Source organism: Leuciscus leuciscus (assembly GCF_965113295.1).
Source record: "Leuciscus leuciscus genome assembly, chromosome: 21".
Classification (NCBI taxonomy): Eukaryota; Metazoa; Chordata; class Actinopteri; order Cypriniformes; family Leuciscidae; genus Leuciscus; species Leuciscus leuciscus.
Genome location: NC_138745.1, coordinates 7129945 through 7139924, shown reverse-complemented (window position 1 = coordinate 7139924; position 9980 = coordinate 7129945). Strand labels below are relative to the sequence as shown.

General features: G+C 36.4%; 1 long non-coding RNA gene across 1 annotated transcript in view; it reads right to left on the bottom strand.

The window, feature by feature from the left end:
- Positions 1-321: 321 nt before the first annotated feature.
- Positions 322-9980, bottom strand: part of LOC309485147 — a 20353-nt gene continuing 10694 nt past the window's right edge. Inside the window, exons 2-3 of the long non-coding RNA XR_014201076.1 lie at positions 4119-4172; positions 322-3595 (exon numbers count right to left, since the gene is read on the bottom strand). This is a non-coding gene — a long non-coding RNA (uncharacterized lncRNA). The remainder of the gene's footprint in view (positions 3596-4118; positions 4173-9980) is intronic.

The window sequence follows — 9980 nt, the reverse complement described above, 5'->3', positions numbered from 1 at the left end:
TGGTAATTAATCACTTTTCAAGTCAATATTAGCTGAAAACATATACAATAATAAATGAAGAAAATGTACATTAGTGTAGCAGACGAGTAAATTACTAAATAAACATTACAAAATGTATCTTATAAAATCAGTATTTTGTTTGTATTATTTCATGATTATTGAGTATAATTGTCCTAAAGTCAACAGCAGTCCATTTTACTATCATGTCTGTCAACCTGTCACACAATGGTGCTGTTCATAAAAAAGGATTTTAAAATAATCATAACAGATGCTAAAAAAATACATCTGTAAAAATATGAAAGTGATAAATTCCTTAAGTTATGCAAGCATAAAAAAAAGTTTTTTATAAATTTTAAATTTAATGTTTTTTTTATTATTATTATTTATGTTATTAAGCTCTTAGAAGAAAAGGGTCTTAAAGGATTCAGTCAGACACTTCATTTATAGAACCCTTTCATTCCCATCATGACATTATTTTATAGATTTAGTTTTAATTCATTTTTAATTTAAATTACATTTTATAAATTAAACAGCTCGTAACCACTTTATCACTAGGGGAAAAAATGAAATAACCTGAAAAACATGAAAGTATTATGCAATCATTTAATATATGTCTCCTTGTACAAAACCTTTTTGCCATAAAGGGTTCTTTAAAATTGAGTCTAGAACCTACAGTACAGTTTAGACATACAGTAGTGATTTATGCTCTGGTTGACAGTTGGGTTTAGAGGTAATGAGCGATAAGATAATATAATAACTGTAATAAAATTAAGTACATTCTAGTGATCATCTCTGATTAATTAAAAAGTGAAAATGTTGCTCAAAACTGGAACAGATATGTTGTCCCATATCTCAGAGATCTGATAAGCTGTCCACATCCAGGCTTCTGTGTTATTAATCAGGCAGCAGGGACAGCCCGGGCGCTGCGAGGGCCATTGTGTGCCATTGTAGGTCACAAAGGAACTTAACACTTGACAGGGCCGAGGGACTTCTTGTCAGGAGCTGAACTTGATCCTGGTGGTTTGTTTCTATTGAGGAGCTCAGGAGAGAGGGATTCGACCTTGGGGCAGGCGCTTTCTCAATATTTGATTCGTGGGAGTGAAAGGATGGAAAAATCATATTCGTCGATTAGGTGGCAAGAGCACTTCGAGGTGTCTAAAGTATCAGTCGGTCATAGAGAGGCGTTCGTTGTTGAAACTCAAATAAGTGAGAATGTCTTTCTCAAGTTTCGCGTGCAGGAAGTGCTCTTGTTTTGCTTAGACAGATGTCAGGTCCGCTGAAGCTGTCCGTACAGATGGACTAAACCGAGATGGTTAATCATAATGCTCGGCGGATGCTATGGGCATAGCAGACCACAATACATCGGGCTAGGGGAGGTCACGTTACTGACGGGTTAGGTAACCTCAGAAGGATAATCCCTGGACCTGGTAAACCGGTCTTTAGAAATTCCCTGTGTATACCTGGAAACCTCAGGCCTTGTCGCCATTGTCAGTTGATTGGATGTGCATGTGTTCTGCTCCACTCCCTTGGGATAATCCTTCAACTGTAGGCTGGACCGTTTCTCCTCCCGTCTGCCATCCTCATGTCCTTCATTCTGCAATGGACAGCATGCTGGTTCAAATAGAGCCTCTTAAAAGGATAGTTCACCTAAAAATCCTGTCATCATACTCATGTCGTTCCAAACCTGTATGACTCTCTTTCAACCCGGGCTCAGTGGAAAAAATGTGCCTGTGGCAACATTTCTGAAAAATGATATTACGTTGCTTCTTGCAGTATTCGTGACACGCTCAAAGTAAAAATGTCCAGTTAGTGGTGCTAAAAATGTGTTCGGTTTTGAAACAGATTAACGTGAATCTGACAATGTTTTAACATGTTGATTGTTGTACTGTACATATTACGGCAGTTCAGAAGTTAAATGTCCAGTGTGAGATGCTAAAAATGTGTTTGAAGATAACGTAGCATCTACACTAAATACCTGATAGTGTTAACCAAAGCAAGCTCGAGATAAAAACACAGTTGCTGAAGCACTCATGTCAATTTAGATTGCTTCTACAAGACTTTGAGCTCTTTATCATGACTCGTGTTTCACAAGTGAAGGTTTGTACCAGGTGAGCTACCGAACAAGTTTACTACATCAGAAAAGCCATACATATAGAACTGCTAATGTGATGCAAACGTCAAAACGTATTAGATTACAAATCATGCACTATAGTAAAAGTGTTTTGAGGTCATAGCACAGTATTGTACAATAACCTGCACAAAAAAAAGTATTTGTTCATTGATAATCCCTCTCTGTAATGATCATTTTTGTGAAAGGGAATAAAAGTTGTTGGTGTTTTACTGCCACTAGTATTCATTTCAGCTGGAAACCAACCCGATCTCACGGCAATTCGAATGTATTTTACGAGGTGGCTATTTCGTACGAATTCGTACAACCTCACTCATATGAACGATATTTGCTCAGTCGAATTCATACGAATGACCTACCCCTGACTCCGCCCCTAAACCTACCCGTCACTGGGGTTTAGACAAATCAGATTCGTACGTGTGAGGTTGCACGAATTTGGACGAATTAGCCACCTTGTAAAATACGTACGAATTGGTAGTGAGATAGCGTTGTGGAAACTGCTGTTAGATCAGCACATCCCACAGATGTTCCACTGGATTGAGATCTGGGGGATTTTGAGGCCAGGGAAACACTCTTCACCTTGATCCAGGTTTTCCAGCAGAACATGCTCAGAGCATCCCTCCTCCGGCTGGTCATCGTCCCACAGTACATCATGGTGCTATCACTTCCCCGGGTAAATGGAGCACACGTCCACGACCGTCCGCGTGATGGAAAAGAAAACGGGACTCAGACCAGGCGAACTTCTTCCACTGTTCCATGGTCCAATGATACTCACGTGCTCATTGTCGGTGCTTTTTGACTGTGGACGAGGATCATCTTAGGCACTTTGATTGGTCTGCGATCCATACGCAACTTGTGCCACAGTAGACGGGATAGCCCTCGTTGCCCTTGGGTGCCCAACACCGTCGCCGGTTTGTGGTATGTTCCTCCTCGGACCACTGTTGGTAATTTCTCACCAATGCAACCCCACAAGCCTTTCTGTTTCATGGATACTCCGACCCATTGCCTTGCCATAACAATTCGGTCTTTGTCAAAGTCGCTCAGATCTTTATATATAAAATGAATCTGGGTCATGTGATATAGCTAGTAGCTCTCACAGTGCTCTGTGGAGTTTTGTTTCAGTGTAAACTCTGAAAGGCCACCTCTCGTCTCAGTACGTACCACAAAATTCCTGCCGCCCTGTTTTCAGTGACCTCAGCTGAACTGTGCCCATCTCCACCAGCTGCACCAAAGCGTCCCAGATGCGTCTCCTAGACACCCCCCTGTCGCCGCAACGCCCCCATCACCGCTGATCTGAGCTCATTTCTGAGCATTTCTCTTTTTTGTGGTCCATGGTGACATTTACAGTGGAAAAAGCCCAAACCTCCTCCCCAGTGTTGTCTCGTCCTCTGGAATGTGTCTTTTGCTCTGCTTGAGTGTCAGAAAACAGCTCAATGGTGCTCCTGCACTCGCTCCAGTTCAGTTTCCCTGCCGGCCAGATGTGAATGTTTAGCATGTTGAATAAATTGGGTCTGTCATATCTCATTCTGCTTCTTTTTTCTTTTCTTTTCTCCCCATTATTTCTCTTCGTCTGTCCTTCAATTTGCACTGCTGTGTAATTTGATAATGAAATTAAGTTTGAGTAGGATTTAATTTGTTTTGTAGCTATTAAAAAAGTGAATATATATATATATATATATATATATATATATATAATTATTATTATTTTTTTATTTTTTTTATTTTTTTACAGCTGTCAAATAGCAGTCAAATGCGAACTATCTTACACCTGGTTCTCTGTTTCATCAAATTTCGGAAACTGTGGTCGCACACATAGACAGTCATTTAACAGTTGGTCAAGTCATTCGTGCAGAGAGATTCTAGCGCCTTCCCTCACATTTCTGTCTGGCAGCAATTACTCTGGTGATGAATTCAGAGCCCAAGCCAAAAACCAGACACACACACTCATTCACAATTCCCACAAAAAGCAAGAGAGGCTACTTTTCAATACCTGGAAGATTTCCTTCTTTGTCCACTTCTGCAGGTGTCCAGTGACTTTTCCTCACTTGAATGAATAAAATGAAAATATGCAATTGAGGAGCTTGATACAACTATTAAAATGTTTCATTGCAGTAATACAGTGTATCAGGATTATTCTTTGACTTTACCGTATTACTGTTTTTTACTGTAACACAATATTATCGTTTTACTGTATTTTTGATCAAATAAATGCAACCTTGGTGAGCAGAAGAAACATTTAAAAGAAAAACTTTTTGAAAACAACTTTTGACTAGTGTATATAAACATATAGCACAGTTTTAGGTTATATCAGAATTTTTATATATATATATACCAAAACCGAATTACTTTAAAATATCTTTTAGAATTTAGAAAATTATCTAACTTAAAATTCACTTCAGGAAGTTTGAAAGTAACAAAATTATGGACCATAAATCCCTAAATAGAATTTTCAGTGTCACTGATCATAAGTATCATAACTTTTGAATTTTATATGTAGGTCTGCGAGAGCAAAATGACCACAAAATTGAACTTTATGGTGTCATGAAAATACTATTTGGATTAGACAGACTTTAACTTGTCAACACCACTGCTATTGTTTTCTTCCTTCTGCGCTTCTATTTCACAAAGGTATTAGACATGTTTTATAATTATACTTCAGATTCTTCTCTGTCATCGTCTCACTGTCATTTAATCCGTTTTGAGTCACTGTCTTCTGCGCATCGGTCAGTTATGTTTGTGTGAGGAGTGGCAGCAGGCATTCCTTTGATGATTTGAGATAATTATCTTTTTCTACTGAAACTGCATATTTTGCACAACTTTTAAACAATTTCTAGATCAATAATCTTCAAGATCTCCCTGCAAACCTCATGCCAAGGTTCCTGCCAACATACAAATGCCCGCATGACCTTTATGATGAAACGGCGAGGTGCTGTGGAGTTTAAGCTGTCCACACAAGAGGAATGAGACCTGAGGGTGGACCGTAGAAAGTCCCATGTCTTCCAGTGGCCCGGAGCACAGATTAACAGTCTTTATTCTACAAAGCGCACCTACCTCTTCCTCTGACCCGTAACCCCCTCTGGCCAAAACATGAGTGGAAAAAGACAAATCCTGTTGTAAACATTGCTGTTTGCAAGAGCCAAGCACGTACACTACCGGTCAAATGGTAGTGAAATAATTGAAAGAATTATTTTATGCTCACCAAGGCTTTATTTGTTTGATGAAAAACAGTAATATTGTGAAATATTATTACAGTGTTTTCTACATGAATATATTTTTAAATGTCATTTATTCCTGTGATCAAAGCTCAATTACTCCAGTCTTCAGTGTCACATGTGATCCTTCAGAAATCATTCTAATATGATGATTAGCTGAAACATTTCTTATTATTATCAATGTTGAAAACAGTGTTTGCTGCTTAATATTTTTGTGGAAAACGTGATCATTATTTTTCATGGTTCTTTGATAAATAGAAGGTGCAAAAGAACAGCATTTATTTTGAAATAGTTTTATTTTGTAACATTACACTTCTTTAATGTCACTTTTGAACAGTTAAATGTGTCTTTGATGAATAAAAGTAGAAAGTAGTTGTTGTTGTTGTTTTAAATCTTACTCCAAACTTATGAATGGTAGTGTATCATACACTGTAAAAAAATTGCTGTAGTTTTGCAGCTGTTTGCCAGTAACTTACTGTAGATTTAAATCAATGTTATTTACTGGCAACAGTTTGCTCAAAGTTAAATGAACATTAAACATTAACAAGTCTTTGTCTTTACAGAATAAAACTATAAAATAACAACCTAATGCAAAGCATTCTGGGAACCAGAAATCTTCATCAACCTTTTTCTGTTATTTTCCTTCAGATTTTGGTTCCCAGAATGCTTTGCATGAGGCTGTTATTTTAGTTTTATTCTGTAAAGATAAAGACTTGTTAATGTTTAATGTTCATTTAACTTTGAACAAACTGTTGCCAAATGACATCAATTTAAATCTACAGTAAGTTACTGGCAAGTAGCTGCCAATAATACTGTAATTTCTACAGATTTTTTTAACAGTGTAGATTCCACAAGTGGCAAATACTGTTTTAGACATTGATATTGCTAAGAAATGTTTCTTGAGCAGTAAATCAGCATATTACAATGATTTCTGAAGGATCTGGAAATTTTGAAGCAACAGTTCAAATTGAATTGCATAAAGAAAATGTAGTAAACATTCTAATAAATAGTGACAAATTTACTAAATCATTTCTAAAATATCACAGCAATCTTTCCGCCAGCGATAGAACAATGTTGATGTGACGTACCGGTTTTGCAACACACTTGTGTAAAGGTGATGTGAGAACTGGTGGAACGATGGATGACACACGGCTGATGTGTGTGAAAAGGAACGCTGTCACTCCACTTCACTGGACAATGATTGACTTAACTGGACTTTAGCACGGTCCAAGATGCACACACACTCACACATGTACCTAGGAACGTTTTGGTTCTTTTCTCGTGTCTCACACACGCACATTCAGGGCAGCAGACGCCAGGCAGTCTGGGCCACGTTCTGCTGTATTGTTATTAACGTTCGGTCTCGTGTGTATTAAGGCACGGTGAGGACACATCCCTGCACTATGACTCCAGGGCTCCGCTTTGTTCTTCTCCGTAACACAGGCATAATTATAGCCTTAAAGAGCCTATACCTCTCCTTCTCACCCTCTCCACTCGCTCTATCCCACACCCCAGACCATAACAACAGGTTTCCACAGGGATCTGCTCTGCTCCGACTACAACTTTGCTCTCAAGTTCACTTTGCCACATTGTACTCATACATGTTATTTGTAAAATCACAATGGACACCATTTATGCAGATTGGGTTGGTTGTCTAAATGATGCCAGTTTCATTTCTTTTTTAACTTATGCTAATGTCTATATATAAATATATACACTACCATTCAGTTGTTTGTGAGAGAAGTCTCTTCTGCTCACCAAGGCTTCATTTATTAGATCAAAAAATACAGTAAAAACAGTAATATTGTTCAATATTATTACAATTTAAAAGAACAGTTTTCTATTTGAAAATATTTTTTAAATAATAATTTATTCCTGTGATGCAAGGCTGAATTTCATGAATATCAGCTGATTTGCTGCTCAGTTATTAATGGTTCTTATCATTATCAGTGTTGAAAACTCCTGATACATTTTTGTGGAAATCATACATTTTTGCAGGATTCTTTGATTAATAAATGTGTTTAATGTCACTTTTGATTAATTTATTGCACCTTTCTTCTTCTTTTTTTTAAAAAATAACTAATGTTATCACAGTTTCCACAAAAATATGAATAAGCACAACTTTTAATGATGGCTTTTTTTTTTTTAAAGAAAACGTATCACGGTTTCCACAAAAATATGAAGCAGCACAACTGTTTTTAACATTGATAATAATAAGAAATGTTTCTTGAGTGGCAAATCATCATATTAGAATGATTTGTGAAGGATCATGTGACACTGAAGACTGGAGTAATGATGCTGAAAATTCAGCTTTGATCACAGGAATAAATTACATTTTACAATATATTCAAATAGAAAACAGTTATTTTAAATTCTAATAATATTTCACAATATTACTGTTTTACTGTACTTTTGATCAAATAAATGTAACCTTTTTTCAACAACATTTAATAATCCTAATTATTTCAAACTGAGCGTGTATCCCAAAGAATTATTTGCATGTACTTGCAAGAGAACCGATAAAAGTCTTCTCCAAATGAAATTGTCATGTTGCATCCTCACTGTAATTTCTGAGAATGTGGTTTAGCCATGACAATAATTTGTGGGTATGTTTTGGTCCACTGGGCTTGAAGACCATGAGCTTCCATGGCTTGGTTCTCAGCCCATTGTGGTCCCCTACGCCCCGGAAAACTCGGTTGCAAAGTGAAACATGACCAAAATGAACAAGTGGCACACCAGCACTTCAGCAACATATGGAAGTTGCTTTGCTTTAATGATCATGCTCTGAGACAGATGAAGAGCGAGGTATTACTGCACAGTCAGTTAGTTATGATGGCTGGGATTTTCAGGGTGTGATTAAAATTCACATGTATTACATTGTGAGATCCTGGGCAATACAGTAATCGACGTCAAAACTGGCTGGTATCTTGACAGGCTTTTCAGTGCAACAGCAAGATTACAGAATTAATAAGCCTATTTCATCTTATTTTTGTCTTTGCCTGGTGCTTGAATTGCATGCATTTACTGTAAGTTTATGTAAAAGTCATTATTGCTACTGATTTTGGATGGTGTATGTTTTTTCAGGCTTTTTTATTTTATTTTATTTTATATTCACTGCAAATAACACTGTAAATGACTCTGTCATTTCTCAAATCTCTTTGATATGACATTCCCATATTTGAAAAGTATTACAAAAATATTCCACTTATCACTAAAATGTGTGCATTTTGTGAATACATTTGTTGTAGTAATCACATGTCCTTGTTAAAATAATGATGCTATCTCTCCAATAGTCAGACAATTTTCATTTGAATTCAAAATGGTAAACATATACATTTAAATTCAGAACTGCAAAGAAAATAGGAAACAAAACGTGCTCTAACTCTAGATATGGGTGTGTATGGGTCCAGTAGTGACTGTCACAACAATCCTGATAATATTTGATATTTATATGTTTTCTATTCATTTAACACTTAACATGATCACAAGTCAATAAACCAGACAAGAGATTTTCATTTATTTAGATTTTTTGATATTGAGACCTAAAGCATCTATTGACACCTCATGTGGTTCTATATTATGATCATTTTACCCCCGTGGTTCATTTATAATTGGTAACATTGACAGTGTGAGTATTCACCCGACACTCCTCACTCTCCGCTAAATAACCAGGCTTTAAATTAAAACAAAATAATAACCAATATTGATCTTAAAATAATACTGTCAGATTTTGGATAGGAACAGTTGATTGTTGTTAATGTGTGTGCTGTCATGTGCTCAGAAACCGCTTGGATCCTCCCGCGTAAAACATACACTGCACTTTTTCTTATCGTTCCAAGAACGGTAAAGCATCTTTGTAATTCTTTTATTGTTCAATAAATTCGTATTAAATGATACTGTTATCCTCTTCACCAATAGACATATCCTAATTGAATTTTACTTTTAGATTTTATTCTGCTCGCTGTTCGTTTCATTTTTAGTCTTTTATAGTCTGATCCTAAAGGTGGATTTGCACTCATATCTGCACTGTATATCATAGTCTATTTTACTTCATTCCGTGGTCATCAAATTAGGTTATGTATTTTCAGCTTTAGAGGGCTGAGTGTGAGAGGTCACGGGATCATATTGCTTGGCTAAACACTCTCTTTTTTTTTTTTTTTAATGAACTAGTCATATTTACAATTCTTTATCAGTGAATGTATTTTTGCAAAATGACAGCGTTTTGAGATTACACGGTCAGATGAACGATGGGCTCCTCTGGGGATCGTTTCTGCCTTCTTGATGATTTAATTTAATCAGTAGCCTATATTATTAATTTATTTATTATAATACCTTTAACATGTTGTTGTGTCTTTTAAATAACATTTAGCTAGTTCAATGCGTGTTTGAAAATTGAAATTTACCGGAATTGTTATTTTCGACTTGTTTCCCAGACCTTCAAACTTAAAATCAGGTATAGGCTGAATTCTGGCTACATATAGCAAGACTACATTAAACTTTTCTTTCCTAAAACTCTAATAAAAGCACACCATTTTCAGCTCATGTGAGATCTATTTGTTGGCCTGTACAATTCGCATTTTATATGGAAATAATCGTGTACTCACTGCTATCACAATCACACTAACTATTTTTAGAGAACA